Raw genomic sequence first — 22,523 nt, 5'->3', positions numbered from 1 at the left:
GTTTTTTTTTTCTTCCTTATTTTTCAGCGTCACTATGAAGTACATATCGCCGAACCTTCAGTCATTTTACAATTAAACATTTTTCCGTGAACGCATGTCTTAAATACTATTAATGACGTCACCGTCAAAGCAAAAATGACGACAACTAATTTCATGACGTCAGCCGACACAGAAACATGACGTCACCTGATCCACAGACAGACAGACAGACAACTCTATATCTATATATATAAAAATAAGTTGTCTGTCTGTCTGTGGATGGATCAGGTGACGTCAACTAAAAAAAACTTAAAAAAAAGGAAAAAACTGAAAAATAGAAGAGAAAAAGAAAACTAATAAAATTAAGAATAAAAATAAAAAAAACAAAAAAGATAAAAACTAAAAAAAAAGTAAAAAGAAAAAACGAAAAAAAACTAAAAAAGCTAATAAAAAGGTAAAAACCAATAAAAAACTAAAAAGAAAAAAGGAAAAAAACTAAAAAAAATTTTCATCTAAAAAACTAAAAAAAACTAAAAAAGGTAAAAACTAAAAGAACTAAAAAAGAAAAAAAACTAAAAAAAGGAAAAAAACTGAAAAATAAAGGAGAAAAAGAAAACTAAAAAAATATAAATAAAAATAAAAAAACTAAAAAGATAAAAACTTCAAAAAAAACTAAAAGATGAAAACTAAAAAAAAGTAAAAAGAAAAAACGAAAAAAACTAAAAAAGCTAAAAAAAAAAGGTAAAAACCAATAAAAAACTAAAAAGAAAAAAAGGAAAAAAACTAAAAAAAATTTTCATCTAAAAAACTAAAAAAAACTAAAAAAGGTAAAAACTAAAAGAACTAAAAAAGAAAAAAAACTAAAAAAAGGAAAAAAACTGAAAAATAAAGGAGAAAAAGAAAACTAAAAAAATATTAAGAATAAAAATAAAAAAAATAAAAAAGATAAAAACTAAAAAAAAAGTAAAAAGAAAAAACGAAAAAAAACTAAAAAAGCTAAAAAAAAGGTAAAAACCAATAAAAAACTAAAAAGAAAAAAAGGAAAAAAACTAAAAAAAATTTTCATCTAAAAAACTAAAAAAAAACTAAAAAAGGTAAAAACTAAAAGAACTAAAAAAGAAAAAAAAACTAAAAAAAGGAAAAAAACTGAAAAATAAAGGAGAAAAAGAAAACTAAAAAAATATAAATAAAAATAAAAAAACTAAAAAGATAAAAACTTCAAAAAAAACTAAAAGATAAAAACTAAAAAAAAAGTAAAAAGAAAAAACGAAAAAAAACTAAAAAAGCTAAAAAAAAGGTAAAAACCAATAAAAAACTAAAAAGAAAAAAAGGAAAAAAACAAAAAAAAATTTTCATCTAAAAAACTAAAAAAAAATAAAAAAGGTAAAAACTAAAAGAACTAAAAAAGAAAAAAAAACTAAAAAAAAGGAAAAAAACTGAAAAATAAAGGAGAAAAAGAAAACTAAAAAAATATAAATAAAAATAAAAAAACTAAAAAGATAAAAACTTCAAAAAAAACTAAAAGAAAAAAACTAAAAAACCTAAAAAAAGGTGAAAACCAATAAAAAAGAACTAAAAGGGGAACACTGGGACACAAATGACGACCGGGATACTGGGAATATAAATGACGACCGGGACACAGGGAATGTTCAATTAGCAATCACCATCAACAAAGCTCAAGGGCAATCATTAGAATCATGAGGTATAGATCTGAATATGGATTGTTTTTCCCATGGACAATTATATGTTGCATGTTCAAGAGTCGGTAAACCTGACAATCTAAATAAATGACGACACTCAAAGAGAAAGCGACCGGGACAAAAGGAATGTTCGATTAGCAATCAACAAAGCACCGGGACACAGGGAGTATAAATGACGACGACCGGGACACAGGGACATAACTACAAAGGGGACGCCGGGGTGCACAGGGGGATATATCTATGACGATGGCGACTCAGGGAATGGTCGATTAGCAATCACCATCAACAAAGCTCAAGGGCAATCATTAGGATCATGAGGTATAGATCTGAATACGGATTGTTTTCCCATGGACCATTATATGTTGCATGTTCAAGAGTCGGTAAACCTGACAATTTATTTATATGCACAGACAATGGGACAGCAAAGAATGTTGTATATTCGCAAGTTTTACGTAGTTAAAAACATATATATATATATATATATATATATATATATATATATATATATATATATATATATATATATATATATATATATATATATATATATATATATATATATATATCTATATTCACAGGTGGGACATAGGGACACAACTACAATGGCGCGTAACTAATATGGCGCGTAACGACTTACGCGCGCGGGGGGGCTTGGGGGGGGGGGGGGTTTGGGTGGGCGCGTAGGGCCCCCACCAACTAGGCGTAGGTGTAGGGCCCTTCCCAACAGCTAGTATATATATATATATATATATATATATATATATATATATATATATATATATATATATATATATATATATATATATATATATATATATATATATATATATATATATAGCCTACTTTCGCTTGACAAAGGTATTATCCAGCACTATAGAGAAGCTGTTGAAGTTTATATATAACAACATTTAGGTGACGATTTAACAGAGATTCAGATGACTTAAGAATACATGGGTCTTCTCAAAAGAGAAGCCGATGATTCAATAATCCCTAAAATAAACGTTGAATAACTATACGTCATCAACCCCTCAGGTCTCAAAGGGTATCCGCAAGAAATGCAATGGTTAAAATCAGAAATCAGGATACCTAGCTCTTCAATTTATTCAATTGCTCCCTCGTTGATTTGAGTGAGTGAATTTTTTTCTTTTGTTTCTCAGTTGTTCGTTAGCATCCGTCGATGGCAGTTTATATTTGTTTAGATTTTGTACGAATCGCAGATATTGGCGAATAACTCGCTTTATTGTTATTGGGTATTTGATTTTAATTCTTTTAATTTTTGGTCTTGTATTGAAATTTATTTAATTCTTGGGCGTTTTTTCATTGATTTTCAGATATTTTTCAAGTTTGAATTAAAACAATAAAATTAATACTCTGGTGCCATAAATATTTTTGCAGTTTACATAAAAACTTTTGCGATAAAAAAATCCTTCAACTTTTTTTCATGTCTCTTTCTTCTAGAATAACCACAACAAAAATTAGAATAACAGAAGTTTCTTTCTTTTAGAATAACAACATTTGTATACGTGTCTTTTTAACTTAGAAATGTTTTTCAAGGAATATGAAATGAAAATAGTATTTTATGTGCTCCACGTCAAACTATTCTAAACTTCATCGTCTAGGCATTATGGTTACTCTGTTTACTAGCTGTATTTGCTCTAGGCATTAAGAAACTACTTAAAATGCCTTTTGTAAAATTACTAATCACAGTTGGTATTTTACATTATTCTTGTTGTCTTTTCAAAGATATTTGAACGTTGAAGCAAGTCCAATTTCTAACATCGATCGTCTACGAAGCTTCCAACTTCAGGTTTCCTTTTTTAAGGTTTTGAATTGTTGCGATTCTTTGTCAAAATGTATACAAATGTTTCTACAACTACCAGTTCTTTGCTCTTTAAACAGTTTAATGTAAACTTCTCCATTTGTGAAGATCTTTAATTTTTCCTTATAAGTGTGACAAGTGCATATCATCCCCACAGCTTTTCAAGAACATTTGATTAGTGAAGCAAGTCCAATTTCTAGCGCCGATTGTCTAAATTGCCACAGAACAGTGGCTATGAGCGTCCCTTTCTAATACGAAAGAGTTCAATCCTCCTTGTGGTAATTATGTCCTTGTTTATGTTCAGTCGTGTGACATATCTCGTACTTTATGATGGTGAAGTGGATCAGACTTTGTGCCAAATGCAAAGGTACTCAAGTTCAAAATCTTACCGTTGCAAAGAAAAGGAGATTGTCTATACTAAACTTTTTAATACTTTTTAAGGTTTTTGAATTGTTGCCATCCCTCGTTAAAATACATGAAAATATTTTTGCAATTACCAGTTTTTTGTTCTTTAAGCAGTTTAATGTCTTTTCATGCTGCTGTTTTATCAAAAACCTTTCATTACTCAAGCAAGTCTGATTTTTAACCACAATTTATACTATTTACGATTTCTACTCCTTAATCAATTCAATGTAAAATTCTCCATACATGAAAACCTTTGATTTCTCCACGTAAGTGTTACAAGTATGATAACCTCATTGTAATACTGATTTATTTAAAAATGATGTCATTCATATATATTTTTTTTCTAAAATTAAGGCTCTTAACAAATTTTACCAAATTTCTGACGTATCTAGATGGTTCAGGATGATATTTTTCCAGAAAATAATGGAGCCGTTTTTGAGATAAAAATACATAAATAAATATATACACAAGTATTGCTCACTTATAAAGATAGTATATGAGGCAACGACAAATAGGCACTAAGATATGGCACTCAGTGTGCCAGAGAAAATTGAAAAGAAATTTAGAATACGTCCTTTCCCTCATAAATAAAAAAACAAGTTTTTTAAAATGAAAATAAGGAGGAACGTTAAAACTTAAAACGAACAGAAATTACTCCGTATATGAAAGGGGCTTTTCTTCCTCAACGCCTCGCTCTTTACACTAAAGTTTTGCTCTTTCTCTTAACTCTATTTTTAAAACAGTAAGAAACTTTAGCGTAAAGAGCGGGGCGTTGAGGAGGAAAATCCCCTTTCATATACGGAGTAATTTCTGTTCGTTTTAAGTTTTAATGTTGCTCCTTACTTTCATTTAAAAAACTTGTTTTTTATTTAATTTCTGGACGTTTTTGAATTAATGCATGTTTTAATCTTGGCTCTCCGCACATAAATGATTAAAACAAAATTTGCGTATTAATTAATTGCAATTAAACGGAAGATTTTGAGAAAAAAGGAGCGAGGGAGGAGGCCTTGTTCCCCTCCAATTTTTTGATTACTTAAAAAAAACTAAAACTTTTAATTTTTTACAAACGTTTTCATTGGTAAAAAATATACGTAACTTACGAATTAATTTACGTAACGAACTTCTATATTCGTATGTTTTTATTGCGTGTATGAGGGGGTTCAACCCTCGTCGATACTAGAAAATCCTGCCCCCCCTTCATTGAAATTCTCTTCCCCCATGAAAAGTTTCTCCATGGAAATATCCTCCCACGTAACCCCCCGCTCAAATTACCCCACCCCCCCCCCCTAAACAAAAAATCCCCGTGAAAACGTCTTTACACTTCCCAGTGACCATTACTATATGTAAACACAGGTCAAAGTTTGTAACTTGCAGCCCCTTCCATCGGGACTGCGGAGGAGTAAGTCGTCCCTAAAGACATAGTTTTTAGGTTTTTCGACTATGGTGAATAAAATGGCTATCTCAGAATTTTGATCCGGTGACTTTTGAGGAAAAATGAGCGTGGGAGGGGGCCTAGGTGCCCTCCAATTTTTTGGTCACTTAAAAAAGGCACTAGAACTTTTAATTTCAGTTAGAATGAGCCCTCTTACGACATTCTAGGACCACTCAGTCGATACGATCCCCCCTGGGGAAAAAAAGCAACAAAAACAAATAAACACGCATCCGCGATCTGTCGTCTGGCAAACAATGCGGAATTCCAACATTTTAGTAGATAGGAGGTTGAAACTTCTACAATAAGGTTCTCTGATACGCTGAATCTGACGGTGTGATTTTGTTAAGATTGTATGACTTTTAGGGGTGTTTTCCCCTATTTTCTAAAATGAGGCAAATTTTCTCAGGCTCGTAACTTTTGATGGGTATAACTGATCTTGATGAAACTTACATTTTTAAAATCAGCATTAAAATTCGATTCTGTTGATGTAATTATTGGTATCAAAATTCCATTTTTTAGAGTTTCGGTTACTGATGAGCTGGGTCGCTCCTTACTACAGTTCGTTACTACAGTTCGTTACAGTTCGTACTGTTTGATAAAGTTTGGGAAATTCTGGTCCAAAATAAAAAGCAAATGTGGGAAATCAGTTCCCGTTTAAGATTTATTGATGTCTTCTGTAAATATAAAGAGAACTAAAAGAGAGAGAGAGAAGATGCGAAGAGAAATTACAATTTAAGAATGCAGTTTTCATTTAGCTCAATCAATGTTGGTTGAACCAATCATAAAGTAATCCATGATTGTGTTCTACCCCTACCAATTCTAGCACTACTATTAAGGCTAAGGATATTAAGGAAGATATTAAAAAAACAAACTTGTCAGGGGTCTCTTAAATTATACCTAACTATGTAGGTATGTAAGTTGTCAAATGGCCATATTAGAAGTATACCTAAACGGCTTAGAGCAATGGGTTGAAGCTTTCAGGGAATGCTGAGGCGAATGTTGAGCTAATAAAATTACAATATATGTATACTATTACTACTAGTCGTATTACTACTGCTGTTAGTACTAGCAGTACTAAGAGTTGAAACCTTCAAGGCTGCTACTGTTAATACTTCTGCTATTAGAAATCAAAAGAATGCTAGTGTATCTAGGCTGTCAAAGGCCATAGATACAATTTGTGCTTTGCGCTTAAGAACAGTCTCCTAGGCTGATTGATTACGATAGGGTCTCTTAGAATTAAACACTCTTAGGGGTTACTAGGTCCAAAGAAAAATAATTTTACGAATCACGCAGAATCCTGCTATAAGGTACGGCAACCTTACCCCTGTGAACCCTATGTGGCGTTCCTAATTCCCTACTATCCCTCAATATAAAAAAAAATCCTCTGGGCTCTCTAAAGATAGCTAAATAAATAGATGGCGATATCGGGGTGTTCAATGTGCAATAAACTTTAACTGCCTTATTCTACTAATGCAAGTTATGTTCTGGTCTTTAGAAAGCGTGGAGGCCTCAGCCCTAGTTATTTTAGTTTTGGCTCGTTTTGAGATTGACTTGGTTATTTATTTTAATTTCTCTTCGTTTTGGGTTTTATTTATTGATTGACGGCGATTTGAGGTATTTTACGCTTGGAAAATTATTCGGCTTTCTTTCTGCTCGTTTTTTGTTTAATTTAGCTCTTTAATTTTCTTTAAAAAACTTGTTTTGTTAGAATTATTTTTGAATTAATACACTTAAAAGTAACTATCGAAAGGCAACCATATAGCTAACTTTAGCTAATAACCTATAGCTAACTTTAATAAAATCAGTTCGGTATAATTTTTGGGTTGGTTATACTATTACTGGCCTTTTTCTAACGAAGTGGATTGAACATTTTGGTGATTAAAAAAAAGAGTCAAGTAATTTTACCTGAGCTCCCACTTATAAGTGAATCAAACAGTTCGTGGTAACGAACTGTAGTAAGGAGCGATCCGGCTCAATAGTAACCACAGCTCTCAAAAATTGAATTTTGATATCAATAGCTACATCAAAAGAATCGCATTTTAATGCTGATTTTAAATATATAAGTTTCATCAAGTTTAGTCTTAGCCATCAAAAGTTACGAGCCTGAGAAAATTTGCCTTATTTAGGAAAATAGGGGGAAACACCCCCTAAAAGTCGTAGGATCTCACCATCAGATTCAGCATATCAGAGAACCCTACTGTTGAAGTTTCAAGCTCCTATCTACAAAATGTGGAATTTTGCATTTTTTGCCAGAAGACAAATCGTGTTTTTTTTGTTTTTTTTCCAGGGGTCATCGTATCGACCAAGTGGTCCTAGAATGTCGCAAGAGGGCTCATTCTAACGGAAATGAAAAGTTCTAGTGCCCTTTTTAAGTGACCAAAAAAATTGGAGGGCATCTAGGCCCCCTCCCACGCTCATTTTTTTCCAAAGTCAGCGGATCAAAATTTTGAGATAGCCATTTTGTTCAGCATAGTCGAAGTCATAATAACTATGTATTTGGGGATGACTTACTCCCCCACAGTCCCTGGGGGAGGGGCTGCAAGTTACAAACTTCAACCAGTGTTTACATATAATAATGGTTATTGGGAATTGTACAGACGTTTTCAGGGGGATTTTTTTGGTTTTGGGGGTAGGGTTGAGGGAGGGGGCTATGTGGGAGGATCTTTCCTTGGAAAAATATGCCATGGGGGAAAAAATTCAATGAAAAGGGCGCAGGACGAATCTGGTCACGTTAGAAAAAACTTCAAATTAAGAGCTTAATATACAATGCTAGGTGTTCGGAGCCTCTCTATTATGGAGTATAATTTGAAAATAACACAACTATACGAGCGATAAAATATATATACCACAACCATAACTCAACTAACGAAAGAACTTCTAAGAGATAACACAACTATAAAGCGAAAACAGATGAAAACTAACGGGAAAATAAACGAACTAAGAGGTGGAAGGGGCCCAAAGAAATAATATAATCCTTTTTCAATTTTGAGCCTAACTTCCGCAAAGTAGTAATAATGTCAGAAGCCCCGAAATACCGAATTATTTTCTTTTCAAACAGCTCGTGGTAAAGAACTGTAGTAAGGGGCGACCCGGCTCAATAGTAAACGGAACTCTAAAAAACGGAATTTTGATGCTAAAAGATACATCAAAAGAATCGATTTTTTACGCTGATTCTAAATATATAAGTTTCAATTAATTTAGTTTTTGTCATCAAAAGTTACGAGCCTGAGAAAATTTGCCCTATTTTGGAAAAAAGGGGGAAACATCCCCTAAAAGTCATAGAATCTTAGCGAAAATCACACTATCGCATTCGGCAAATCAGAGAACTCTATAGTAAGAATTTCCAGCTCCTATCTAAAAAATGTGGAATTTCATATTTTTTGCCAGAAGACAAATCACGGGTGGGTGTTTATTTGTTTCTTTGTTGTTTTTTTCTTTTCCCCAGGGGTAATCGTATCGACCAGGTGGTCTTAGAGTGTCGCAAGAGGGCTCATTCTTGCGGAAATGGAAAGTTCTAGTGCTCTTTTTAAGTGATAAAAAAATCTTTTTAAGCATTAAATAAAAAAAAATAGTTTTTTTAACTGAAAGTAAGGAGCGACAATAAAACTTAAAACGAACAGAAATTACTCCGTATATGAATTGGGTTGTCACCTCCGCAGTCCCTCGCTCTTTACGCTAAAGTTTGATTCTTTGTCACAATTCTACTTTTTAAAACAATTAAAAACTTTAGCGTAAAGAGCGAGGGACTGCGGAGGGGACAACCCATTTCATATACGGAGTAATATCTGTTCGTTTTAAGTTTTAATGTCGCTCCTTACTTTCAGTTAAAAAAACTAGTTTTTTTATTTAATACTTCATAAAAGCGATAGGATAAAGATCATGCAAAGCCATTTCACAGCTTAGATACCAATACACTTATGAAAACTCGATTTGTTTTCGGGACACGGTGCGCGGTAGCGATGCTGGTGGCTGGAGACAGGAAAATGGCAACTGGCAGCACAGCGTAGATACCAATATTGATATCTAAGCTGTGTATGCGACAAAACAAAATTGTGTTCCCGCCTATGGTGTTGTAGTATGATCTACACGGCGGAGCGCGGGCTTTGAGGAGACGCCAAGTCCAGCTTTCTGTACCAAAAGCTTCTCATGGGCAAGATAGGAGTTTTCATAACTGTATTGGTATCTAACCTTTGAGCCATTTGTAACACAGGACGCGTCGAATTGACGTTTCACTTGGTGGGTCTTCTTTGTGAGGACAAGTAGCAAGCCTGTTGTGCAACCTGGATAGAGCATTTTCTTTCGGTACACTTTCCAGTAATGAATTTAGCATGGGATATTTTTTAGCGAAATTTTGCTTTCTATTCCAGATCTGTTGAACGAACTCCTTTCCAGATACTACAAAATATGCCTAAAAGAATAAACCAAATAAGTGAAATTGGAAAAAGACAAATATTCCTGAAGAGCTCCAACGTTCTTCATAGTCATACTCTATATATATATATATATATATATATATATATATATATATATATATATATATATATATATATATATATATATATAAATAAGTTGTCTGTGTGTGTGTGGGTCTGTCTGTCGGGTGATGTCATGTTTGTGTTCGAATGACGTCATGTTTTCAACTGACGAAATTACAGACCGGGACATCGGGACACAAATGACGACCGGGACACCGGCACATAGGGAATATAAATGAGGACACTCAAAGAGAAAGCGACCGGGACAAAAGGAAGGTTTAATTAGTAATCACCATCAGCAAAGCACCGGGACACAAATTATGACCGGGACACAGGGAGTATAAGTGACGACCAGGACATAAGTAAAAAAAACTAAAAAAACTAAAAAAAAGGTAAAAACTACAAAAAAACTAAAAAGAAAAAAAAACTAAAAAATAATAAAAAATCTAAAAAACTAAAAAAAAAGCTAAAAAAGAAAAAAAATACAAAAGGAAAAAAATGAAAAATAAAGTAGAAAACAAAACTAAAAAAACGAATGTATATACAGACCGAGACACCGGGATACATATGACGACCGTGACACAGGGAATATAAATGAGGACCGGGACACAGGAAAACAACTACAACGGGGACGCCGGGGGGCACAGGGGGATATAATAGACGACCGGGACACAAGGAATATAAATGACGCCCGGGACACTCAAAAAGAAATCACAGACTGGGACACCGGGACACAAATGTCAACCAGGACACAGGGAATATAAATGACGACCGGGACACAGGGACACAACTACAAAGGGGACGCCGGGGGGCACAGGGGGATATATATGACGACGGCGACACAAGGAATGATCGATTAGCAATCACCATCAACAAAGCTCAAGGGCAATCATTAGAATTATGAGGTATAGATCTGAATACGGATTGTTTTCCCATGGACCATTATATGTTGCATGTTCAAGAGTCGGTAAACCTGACAATCTATTTATATGCACAGACAATGGGACAGCAAAGAATGTTGTATATTCGCAAGTTTTAAGTAGTTAAAAACACACACATATATATATATATATATATATATATATATATATATATATATAATATATATATATATATATATATATATATATATATATATATATATATATATATATATATATATATATATATATATATATATATATGTATTCACAGGTGGGACATAGGGACACAACTACAATGACGCGTAACTAATATGGCGCGTAACGACTTACGCGCGGGGGGGGGGCGCGAAGCGCCACCCCAACAGCTAGTATATATATACATATATAAATTGTAAATTTTCTGCCAATATTAAATAAGTTACTGGGCTGGTTTCAATTAATCCAGAAATTAAATTTTAGGTACTTCGTGATTCATATTTACGTATATTTTAAAATTATATCCTGAAAAAATTTGTTGAGTAAGAAAGCAAAAAAAAATACAGGCATAATATGTATTTAACTGACCTAAATCATTATTCTTAATTTTTACACTTGACTTTGTGTTTACAGTAAAGTGCTAGTTTTTTGCAATCTAACAAACATAGGGAAATATCCCCAGTTCATTTATCTGCACTAGTTTTATTGATATATGGTAGATAGGCTGGGAAGAAATTATTTTTTTTCGTTATAAGTTTCAACTTCGCTCTTAGCTTCCCTCGGAAAACTTATTGTGAATTGGTTCCTTGAGCATCGTCAAAATGGATAAAGTTACAACGGTTAGCATTTTTGTCTTGGTGTCGGAAATCTAATAACACTTGTGGCCCGAGCAGATAGGACACATCATCTGGGCATTTGGTATGAACTAAAAACTGATAACTACAACATCGGCGATCATTTATCTTTATGACCCTCAGAATATTGACTTTTAAATGGGTTATAAACAATTACATTTATGGGTAATGCAGTAAAGGTTTTATCGATACCTTATAACAAGATAGCGACGAATTGGTTATGCAGGGCTTATGCTCTGATTCTATCAGTCCAATTATCTTCAAGATTTATGAACAAGTCTTGCATCAATAAATCTTTGAGGTAGAAGACCTTTGGCAATATAGCTATACTTCTGACTCATGTAAATTGGATATGAGGTAATCAGACGGGCACCCATGGGGTCCTAAAGGGGCTATTCCCCTCCCCAATAAAACATCTGCTGAAAAGCTTAAAATTTTTCCTTAAAATACCAGTTTTTTTTAAGCAATTTTTAAACATTTTCCGTTAGTTGACCCAGGCCCCCCCCCTAATTATTTTTTGTGTATGCCACTGGGGGTAGCCTGTATGTCTCAGTTTGGAATACGCTTATTGTTGACTGAATTGTGTTAAAATCAAGATTAAAATTTCATAGCCATTTAGATGTCAATCTAAGACCATAAGAAATCAGTAAGTCAAAATTAGAAATAAAGATTAATTACTGGCACTGGCATAGCTAATGATTTATGCTATAGAGGGGGCAGGCTGGGACGGCTGACCACCAGGCTGGGACGGAGAGCCACGGCATGTTCTCAATTTTTTGTAGTCCAATTTAGGAGTGGTGAAATTGAAAAGGATTGGAAGTTATCAAACAATTTAATTTAGTTAAGGCATGCTGTCATATCATGATTTCATTTGGGATGTCTTTATTGCAATAATTCAAATGTTTTTTTTTTTTTTTTTAATTGCGTGCTAAACATCTTGTCGTACTTCGAGAAAAGCTTACTTATTTCCAAGAAATTGCCCCTATTCTTGGATAAGGAGTCTTCTTGTGTCTTCTTGAAACGCTTTCCTTCTTTTCTTTTTGCACATTCTAGATGGAGTAAAAATTAACATGTTTGTTAGCCTTTGCCTTCCCTCCAGAACAATTGGTGCTGCCAATTTTTGTTTTTAGAAAATTTCTATAGGGCTCCTTTTTTGTTATCAGCAGTTCCTGATGGATTCAAAGTGTGGAATACCAATCTAAAATCAACTGTTGGCTCTTTGGTACTTGGATAGAGACATTTTTTCACTTTTCTTGCTTGTATTTCATTTCTGAGGGGGGGGGTCTTCTTTCCATGTGCTTGGTGTTGTTCAAAGTGATGTAGAAGAAGTAGGATTTACATTTGCCACCTTTTCAGTATCAGTAGGTGTCGTTAAGGTTAAATTTTGAAAAATGACTTGGATTTCTTAATGTTTAACTAAGAAAAAGAACGTAGTATCTTTGGTTTAGAAACCATTCCAAACCAAACATTACTCGTGCAAGATTCTTTGTGTAACTACTATTATTTGTCAGGACTTTCAAAATAGACAGACATCTGATTAAAATAAGACCAAGCTGTGGAAACCCCAAAGGTGTGATGATAAGCAAAGCTTTAAATCATAGTTACAGTAGAAACATTCTCAGGCCGATACAGAAAAAAAATCAAGCAACGAAGTGAACCATTTGACTAAAATGACATCCTCAACCAAGAAGTGCTAAATAAAATGATAGACAATTATTTTCAGCTCATCCTTTGCTTCCAAAATTAATTAACAAAAATTTAAATATTAACCCTGTCCCGTATATTTTGTGCGATCCTATATTTATGTTGAGGAGTTTAAGAATCATTTTCTACTATCTTTCTAGACACCCGAAATGAAATAACAGACTCCGACAAAATCTTGTAAGGGTTAGGGTTCAGAAAATTGTAATAATAAAAATAAGCTGAGCATTCTGAGATGCCAGAATATCGTTTCTAAATGAAGCAAAGTATTTGAATAAAATAGAAAGTTGCTTAGACTAAAAGAAGAACTTTCACTAACTGCAAACAGGCACTGTCGTTGCCGTTGGGTTCCAATGCTTTGGATTGCCATATTATTTCGTGTATCTATTCCCGGCGTAGTTAAATGCTGAAGATTTCCAAAATTCTTATATAGAAATGTGGATTTATAATTACACATTAAGATTGCCATAATAGTAATCATACAACAGAAAAAAAAACCTTTAGAGAAACGGGGATTAGCGAATGAAAACATTTTTTCATCGTATGTACTTTGAATTATAGGGAGATAAGTAATATTGAATTTTAGCTGTAAGGGAACGTTGAGGGGGATTAAAAAACACTAGGCACATCCAGATTGTCAAAATAATGTATCTGAAATATCACAGGAAGGGCAAGGAGTATTTAGTTGTAACTTTAAAGAATATAAAGAATTTATTGAGCAAAATCTAAGGATACTGGGTGCATTCAAGTTGTTAAAAGGGTGAACCTGCAGTATTCCAAGATTGGCTATGAGTACAAAGGTAAAAATTTCGTGAAATACTAAGAATTATATTAGAATAAATTAAACATCCTTATGTGTATCAGTATTGTCAAAGGGCGGATCTATAATATTTTGGTAGTGGTTAAGGATATTAAGCTCAACCTTTCAAAAAATCTTCAGAGGATTGTTGAACTGAGTGTAAAGACAATATGTGCATAAAGGTTGTCAAAAGTGCGCATCTGTTTAATCTCATGAATAGCTAAGGGTATTTTGTTTAAACTTTCAGGAGGGGGGCTGAAATAAATCGAAAGGCAGCATAAAAAAAATTTATCTGTAAGATGTGTCATGTACGACAATGGTATGAACTTGAAACTTTCAGTGCATGTTGGGCAGGATGTTGAACTAAGTAAAAATTACACTATATGCACCCAAACTGTCAAAAGGGTTTATATCCAATATCTAAGGAGCGATTAAGGGTTAAAACTTCAATGGCATTTTGAATAGAATGTGGAACTACACCAAAAGACAATGTGTGCCTCCAGGTTGTCGCAAGGGATTATCCATGAGATTTACCTGTCTTTCTCAGGAATGACTTAAGATTACTAAACTGGAAGTTTCACAAAATGTTAAGGGGAGTGTTGAGCTAAAGCATAGTCATCCATATTGCATCCATATTGTGAAAAAGGCACAGGAACAATATTACAGAAACGGCAAAGGATATTAAGTTCAGAGATTTCGGAGGATATTGAAGAAGACATTGGATTGAATCAATAGAAATTATTTACATCTGGGTCTCTAAAAGACATATCTGGAACATCTCAGGGCCAGCTAAGGAAATGAAGATGAAACTTCCAAGAAATGTATAAGAGGTATTTTAAACTAAGCTAAAAGACACTATGCACATCCAGGGAGTTAAATGGACTTATCTCCAATGTAACAGGAACGATTTAGGGTGTTATCCAGGGGTCATTTCTCAGGAAGGATAAGGAACGAGTCCCCCTATGCATTATTAACGACTAGAACTTTAGTGCTTTACGATTTGCTAAAGATTTTTTCAAATGAAAGCATACTTTTATTCACAGTTGGGATTTGAGAAATGAAAAGGGGTAAAAGCATCTATATTCTCAAAGGAAATGTAATGGGACATAGTAAGGACTATGTATTTCTTCATGGATTGGTCTTTTCCGTTGAAAGATTTTGGAACTTACGAGAATCATGTACTTTTTGTTCGGTCTGCCTTCGCGCTTGCTTAATGATGAATTTTTATGAAGGGCTGGTATACAGGCAGTATTACATATACGATCAAAATTGATTGGAGTGAATCCTTATAAAAATGAATCTGTCCTATTTTTGGAACCTAATTATCATTACATTATAGGCCTACTAGCTGTTGGGGTGGGGCTTCGCGCCACCCCGACACCTAGTTGTTGGGGGCGCCCCCAAACCCCCCTGCGGGCGTAAGTCGTTACGCGCCATTGTAGTTGTGTCCCTGTGTCCCACCTGTGAATATAGATATATATACATATATATATATATATATATATATATATATATATATATATATATATATATATATATATATATATATATATATATATATATATATATATATATATATATATATATTTTAACACTTGCGAATATACAACATTCTTCGCTGTCCCATTATCTGTGCATATAAATAGATTTTCAGGTTTACCGACTCTTGAACATGCAACATATAATTGTCCATTGGGAAAACAATCCTTATTCAGAACTATACCTCATTATTCTAATGATTGCCCTTGAGCTTTGTTGATGGGGATTGCTAATCGAACATTCCCTATATCCCGGTCGTCATTTATATATCCCCCCTGTGTCCTCCAGCGTCTCCGTTGTTTCCCTGTGTCCCGGTCGTCATTTATATTCCCTGTGTCCCGGTCGTTATTTGTGTCTCGGTGTCCCAGTCTGTAATTTCTCTTTGAGTGTCCCGTTCGTCATTTATATTCCATGTGTCCCGTTGTCACGGTCGTCATTTGTGTCCCGGTCTGTAATTTCGTCAGTCGACAAACATGACGTCAGTCGACAAACAACTTCATGATGGCATAATGCTAAATCCTTATAATGACGTCAGTTGACAAACATGACGTCAGTCGACACACAAACATGACGTCAGTCAACAGACAGACAAACAACTTATTTATATATATATACTAGCTGTTGGGGTGGCGCTTCGCGCCACCCCAACACCTAGTTGGTGGGGGCGCTTCGCGCCCCCCCCCCCAAGCCCCCCCGCGCGCGTAAGTCGTTACGCGCCATAATAGTTACGCGCCATTGTAGTTGTGTCCCTATGTCCCACCTGTGAATATATATATATATATATATATATATATATATATATATATATATATATATATATATATATATATATATATATATATATATATATATATATATATATATATATATATATATATGGTTTTAACTACGTAAAACTTGCGAATATACAACATTCTTTGCTGTCCCATTGTCTTTGCATATAAATAGATTTTCAGGTTTACCGACTCTTGAACATGCAACATATAATGGTCCATGGGAAAACAATCTGTATTCAGATCTATACCTCATGATTCTAATGATTGCCCTTGAGCTTTGTTGATGGTGATTGCTAATCGACCATTCCCTGTCCCGGTGTCCCGGTCGTCATTTATATCCCCCTGTTTCCCCCGGTGTCCCCGTTGTAGTTGTGTCCCTGTGTCCCGGTCGTCATTTATATTCCCTGTGTCCCGGTCGTCATTTGTATCCCGGTGTCCCGGTCTGTATATACATTCGTTTTTTAGTTTTGTTTTTCTCCTTTATTTTTTTCCTTTTTTTTTCTTTTTTAGTTTATTTAGATTTTTAGATTTTTTAGTTTTTTTATTAGTTTTTAGTTTTTTTTTCTTTTTAGTTTTTTTGTAGTTTTTACCTTCTTTTTAGTTTTGTTAGTTTTTTTTTTTCTTATGTCCTGGTCGTCATTTATACTCCCTGTGTCCCGGTGCTTTGTTGATTGCTAATCGAACATTCCTTTTGTCCTGGTCGCTTTCTCTTTGAGTGTCGTCATTTATTTTTTTCTTTTTTAGTTCTTTTAGTTTTTACCTTTTTTAGTTTTTTTTAGTTTTTTAGATGAAAATTTTTTTAAGTTTTTTCCTTTTTTTCTTTTTAGTTTTTTATTGGTTTTTACCTTTATTTTAGCTTATTTTTCAGTTTTTTCCTTTTTTTTAGTTTTTTTTTATTTTTTATTTTTTTTAGTTTTTTACCTTTTTTTAGTTTTTTTAGTTTTTTTAGTTTTTTAGCTTTTTTACTTTTTTATTAGTTTTTAGTTTTTTTTTGTAGTTTTTGCCTTTTTTTAGTTTTTTCAGTTTTTTTTTTAGTTTTTTATTGGTTTTTACCTTTATTTTAGCTTATTTTTCAGTTTTTTCCTTTTTTTTAGTTTTTTTTAGTTTTTAGTTTTTTTAGTTTTTTACCTTTTTTTAGTTTTTTTTAGTTTTTTTAGTTTTTTAGCTTTTTTATTTTTTTTATTAGTTTTTAGTTTTTTTTGTAGTTTTTGCCTTTTTTTAGTTTTTTCAGTTTTGACGTCACCTGATCCAGTTTTTTCAGGTGACGTCACCTGATCCACAGATCCACAGATCCACACACAGACAACTTATTTTTATATATATAGATATATAGATATACATTTATACTGTGCAAGTAAGTTTCTTATGCTAATTAAACAGTTACTGTTAATAAACTGTAAAGAACGTCCCGTTGGTGCCCTCTTGGCCCATTATCATTAAACCTTACCTTCGAAGAAAAGGTTATTGTTCTGGATTTCTGGAATCGCAACCCCATAGATATTTCAGAGCTGTCAAAACACAGTTTGAAGATGTGACCCAAATAATTCAAGATTATCCAAATAACTAATTTCCAATGAAAAAGTTTATTAGTGAATGCCACTAAAAAAGCAAGAATGATATTCCTCGTTGATATTCCAACAAAACAGAAATGCCATACGAAACAATTTTAGAATCTTAAGCACATTTCTCTTCTTATGTAAATTATGTCTTGATTCACATTCTATCCTCGTGGTTGAATGACTATTTGATTTACTTTGGGAGACAGGTAAGCATTTCGCAAAACTTTTAACTGGATGCCGAAAGTATATTTAGTCTTGAAATGCTGTATGCTTTCCTCAATCCTATATAGCCAAAAACCTATGATCAAAAAGGTGATTCATATCCAACTGTATCCGTAGATGGTGCTATTATTGCACCGTCTCCTTCGCTCAAATATTTAGGTCTTATGTATGGCCAAGATACGAAAAGTACAAGAGCTCTTTGCCTTGATACCATTGTGTCTAACCTGCGAGTGAGGTATACTAAACTAGCCCCATTGAAGTATTCTTACAATCGGCAAATTTTGGCGAGACTGTACAGAACAGTGTCATTACCACACATCCTTTACCTTTCCCCGCTTTGGGAACGGTTCACAGAAACAGAGAGACTGAAAGTTAGGTCCGCGTTATGTCTTTCTTTTGAGCTCATTTCTTTTGAATAGCTATCAAATTCCAAATCCCCGCCAAGCTGTGGCAGAACAGGAAATTAATGCTAGAAAAGTTGCCCTTGAGCACCTTTATGATTTCCTGCCGTTGCACATCATATACAAGCTATGAATGTAAATAGTGAATGCAATCTATTATCGTTTAATCTTGAAGTATTGTTTTTCGCCTTTTTGTTTTTTCTTTATACACCGCCATGTTGTTGCTTTGATGGTGGGCTAAATTAAACTATCTATCTATCTATCGAACTCATAGCAATTGAGAAGCCTCTTCAATGATTATATACGCATATAGTGTTTTCCATATTGAATACTAAATTACGGATAATTCTGTGTAAAATCAGGAATTCACTTACTTAGGTTACGTGACGATGTAGCCTGAGATTGCTGTGATAATATTCACAGAAAAACATTGGCTGTCTAAATAAACATCTTTATTTACATAAACTTCCGTGGTTAAATTAGGTCAGGCTTGGATATTTTCAATCAGGAATCAAATTCAATTCGAGCATTTTGGATGTAAAAACTTACAGATGATTTAAATCATTTATACTCCACTTATTTTAAGACTACATGAGACAGACTGTGATCCCCCGAATAAAAAGTATGTCAGGTAATTCACATAATTGTTGAAATTATTCGATGAACACAGCAAAGGGTGGTTTTTGATTCATTAGCCTTGGGTAAAGGGTTGCTGACCCTCTCTTAATGGTAACTCGCATATAGGTAAAGTTTAGTCTAATTTTAAATGCTTTGGTGTTAGGATGCTATACTGATACTTGAACATTTGCTGGTTTGTATTGATTAGACTACATTTATTTAAGGGATGTGGGGAGAGATTGACGACGAGTATATGGGTAACCTATAAGTGAGGGAAGCATTTAATTCATAATATTCACCAAGGATACGAGATTGTTTTGTTATGGCTGGGTGAGACGAACCACCTTCCTGGGATGGTAATTTTTCAACTGTCGTAGGTCTTGTGAAATTGTTAGATGTTTCTATTTTTAATTTATCCTCATTGAGAGTAAACTTTTGTAACTAGTGCTGCTTAGTAGCTGCGTGGAATGCAATTTAATTTGAGAGGACCAGGAGACTGGTAGCTCATCTATCTCTAAAAATGTTTTCTACGAGCCTAGTAAAATTGAGCCCTCTTGTTGGTGCATTTGCATACCATTGCACAATATACGAATATTTATATACATAGCTGTACATATGTAGCTGTATACAGCTACATATGATTTTTCCTTAGACCCGGGTGGGAGGTCAAAACAAAAGAGCAAATTTTTAGGCCTTGACATTTCTAAAACTAATCTCAGATAATCCTCCTCCAGCCCTCCCCTGTACAAGTATGATTGATATACCTTCCCTATATTATTATTGCGTGGAAGAGATGGCCATGGGAACTAGGGAGAAAGGACATACGCAGCGGGGTTAGATCTCGAGGGCTTCCCCCTCCACCGAAATCTTAAATTGTTTTAAAAATTATTGATGCTTTTTATTCAAATTATCAAATGAGATGTTTTTTGCTTTATAATTTCCCCCTCCCCGAAAAGATTCTTAGGTGCATGCCTGCTTGTGAGAAAACTGACTGATTGAAAATTAAGTGCTGAAAGAGACTGGAGGGTAAGTAATGCTGTTTCAGTGCCATTTTTGCTCCGAACAACGCAATACCCCGATGGGATCAGGTCAAAATTTCCTGTTTGTTATTTTAATAGTCGAAAAGCTCAATAAGCGTGCCTTCAGAGATATCCGCGCTGCTCCGGGGGCAAGAACCCTTATTTATGCAAATTTCTCATGACTCTCAGATAAGTTTAATCAGGGGCAGGGAGTGAGGAGCCATGTACCTTCAATGTATTTTTTTTTTTTTGCTGGCTTCTTTGTATGGAAGTGGTGGCCATAGAAACATGGGAGGAGGCTCATTTAATTATAAATGGAATTTTTAGCGTCCTTTTAAGAGTAGTGTGATTCGAAGGCAACCAGCAGCCCTATTCCTATACCTCTGCTCTACCCTCTGCACTAAATAATGCTGAGTATCATTTGTTTCTAAGTAGATTTCATAACGAAAAAGGGGGTGGCGACGTTTGGTGTTAGGTAAGCGCTTGGCACGAAATTTTCTTTAATCGTACCAAAAGTTAAGTATTATATTTTGGGAGTGGCAGGGGGCCTGAAAACGGGTTGTAGTCCCCCTGCAACACGTAGAATAATTTAACAGAATTTTGAGATAATTATTTTGCTCAAAGACGTCGAAAAGCCTAATGACTAAATCCCGCCAGCCTCATGGGGAATGAGCCTGAATATAAATTGCTCATTTTTTGCAGATAGGTTTTAGTAGAAAAATGTGCCCTCTTTGGTCTTGGTTGTTCGATCAGCAATGTGCTTTTAGGGATCATTCGCTACGCCAAAATTCCCAGTTTCACAAGGTTATACGTTAGAAACAACACATGTACCTGAGCAAGTCTGAAATGTTACTGAACCCGAGTTTTAAATTATCGGCAATGTCTTCGGAACGGCTTGTGGGTTCAAATTGAAACTTTCAGAGATTGTTGGGGATGTGGTCATGTATTCATCGAATACCAACTTCAGCGGGGGAGGGGCTAGAGGTGGGCCGAAAGACAATATGTGTAGCCTATCCATGTAATTGAAATAGCATATCTGTCAATTTCTGAAACGCCTGGGATTCAGTGAAAACTTCATTGTACTGCAGGGGAAAGGAGAGCGAAGGGTGAGGGGACTTCACTTTTTCTTTTTTTTGGGGGGGGGACTGAATAATTTTTATTTCTAATTTGTTAAATTCTTTTTCCTAATTAAATCTTATATGCGACTTACAGTTTATGCATGGTTAAGTAGTAAGGCTAATGAGATGTCACTGAATGCGTTCGATCATTTCAAGAATGTATATCCAACAAGCCCGATTAAAGAGAAACAAATGACAACAGGCGTTAGGAGGATTATTAGCCTACCTAAAACGGTCTGGATTAGTTGTCAGATACCTGGTTTCCCCCATAAACGAATTACGACCAAGGATAAGCGACTTCAAATGTAAACTAAAATCTCATTTTTCTAAAAACGGAAGAAAAAAAATTGCGAAGTTATATGCAGTGATTAGAAGCAACAGTAATTATGACATGTGACACAGCGTAATGGATTTGTGGATAAGCTATGTCTGCAATGGAGTGCACATGATTAATGCTGTTATTCGCCAGGTTTTCCATGATGTTTCATGAGAAGGGGTAAGTTGCTGTTGAATCAATTCTTGGTGGAGAGGGGACAACTAAAACGAAATAGACCATGTGCAATCAGGGTATCAAAATAACATATCTGGAATACCTCGAGAACAGCTTGGGGATGGAATTGAAACTTATTGGTAGTGTCGGAGACGGAAGGGAGAGGGGTAGAGGCAGAAGATACTGTATTTCTAATCCACCTAAACATTTTTGCACTATGAACCCCTATAAGAGCTGTAATTTATTCCTGTCTAGGTAGCAAGATAAATAAAAAATACACCGTGTGGTACCAGGTTATTAGAATAGCGTGTCTCTATCACCACTGAAATGGCTTTTGGTAATAAGTTGAAACTTTCGGGGAGTGTTAGGGAGCCATGTGGATATGGAACTTTTAGTTGGAATAGGTAGAAGTGGAAGGGAGGGGGCTAAAGATACTTTTTAGCCCTAGGGAGAGGTAAAATGACATACCTCTGGTCACCTACATGTTTTTGCACTACTATACTCTATGGAATTTGTAAGCTATTCACAGTTAAGTAGTGATAGATAGATAGATAGATACATGTTTATTTACAACAAGAATTAAACCATATAAACAAACAGCGCAATTGCCTAATTGCATTTGCGAGATCAATGAAGTGACATTGTGGGTTACCAGGTGATCGAAATACTGTAGGCTATCTGCAATATCCTAGGAGCAGTAAGTCAAATTAAAATGTTG

The 22,523-nt window shown here is 34.3% G+C and overlaps 1 protein-coding gene across 3 annotated transcripts in view; it reads left to right on the top strand.

Moving 5' to 3' along the window:
* Positions 1-22,523, top strand: part of LOC136039940 (uncharacterized) — a 113,986-nt gene that overhangs the window by 69,781 nt on the left and 21,682 nt on the right. The window contains exon 1 of one of the 3 annotated variants that reach the window (XM_065723940.1): positions 19,314-19,371. The exons of 1 other annotated variant lie outside the window; for it this stretch is intronic. The gene's annotated coding sequence lies outside the window, so the exon portion shown is untranslated. Of the gene's footprint in view, positions 1-19,313; positions 19,372-19,411; positions 19,535-22,523 lie in introns of those variants that run through there. One more of the 3 variants, XM_065723941.1, reaches the window with a different exon arrangement.

Source organism: Artemia franciscana, chromosome 20 (genome assembly GCF_032884065.1).
Source record: "Artemia franciscana chromosome 20, ASM3288406v1, whole genome shotgun sequence".
NCBI classification, from domain to species: domain Eukaryota; kingdom Metazoa; phylum Arthropoda; class Branchiopoda; order Anostraca; family Artemiidae; genus Artemia; species Artemia franciscana.
This window is presented reverse-complemented; position numbering and strand designations above follow the sequence as displayed.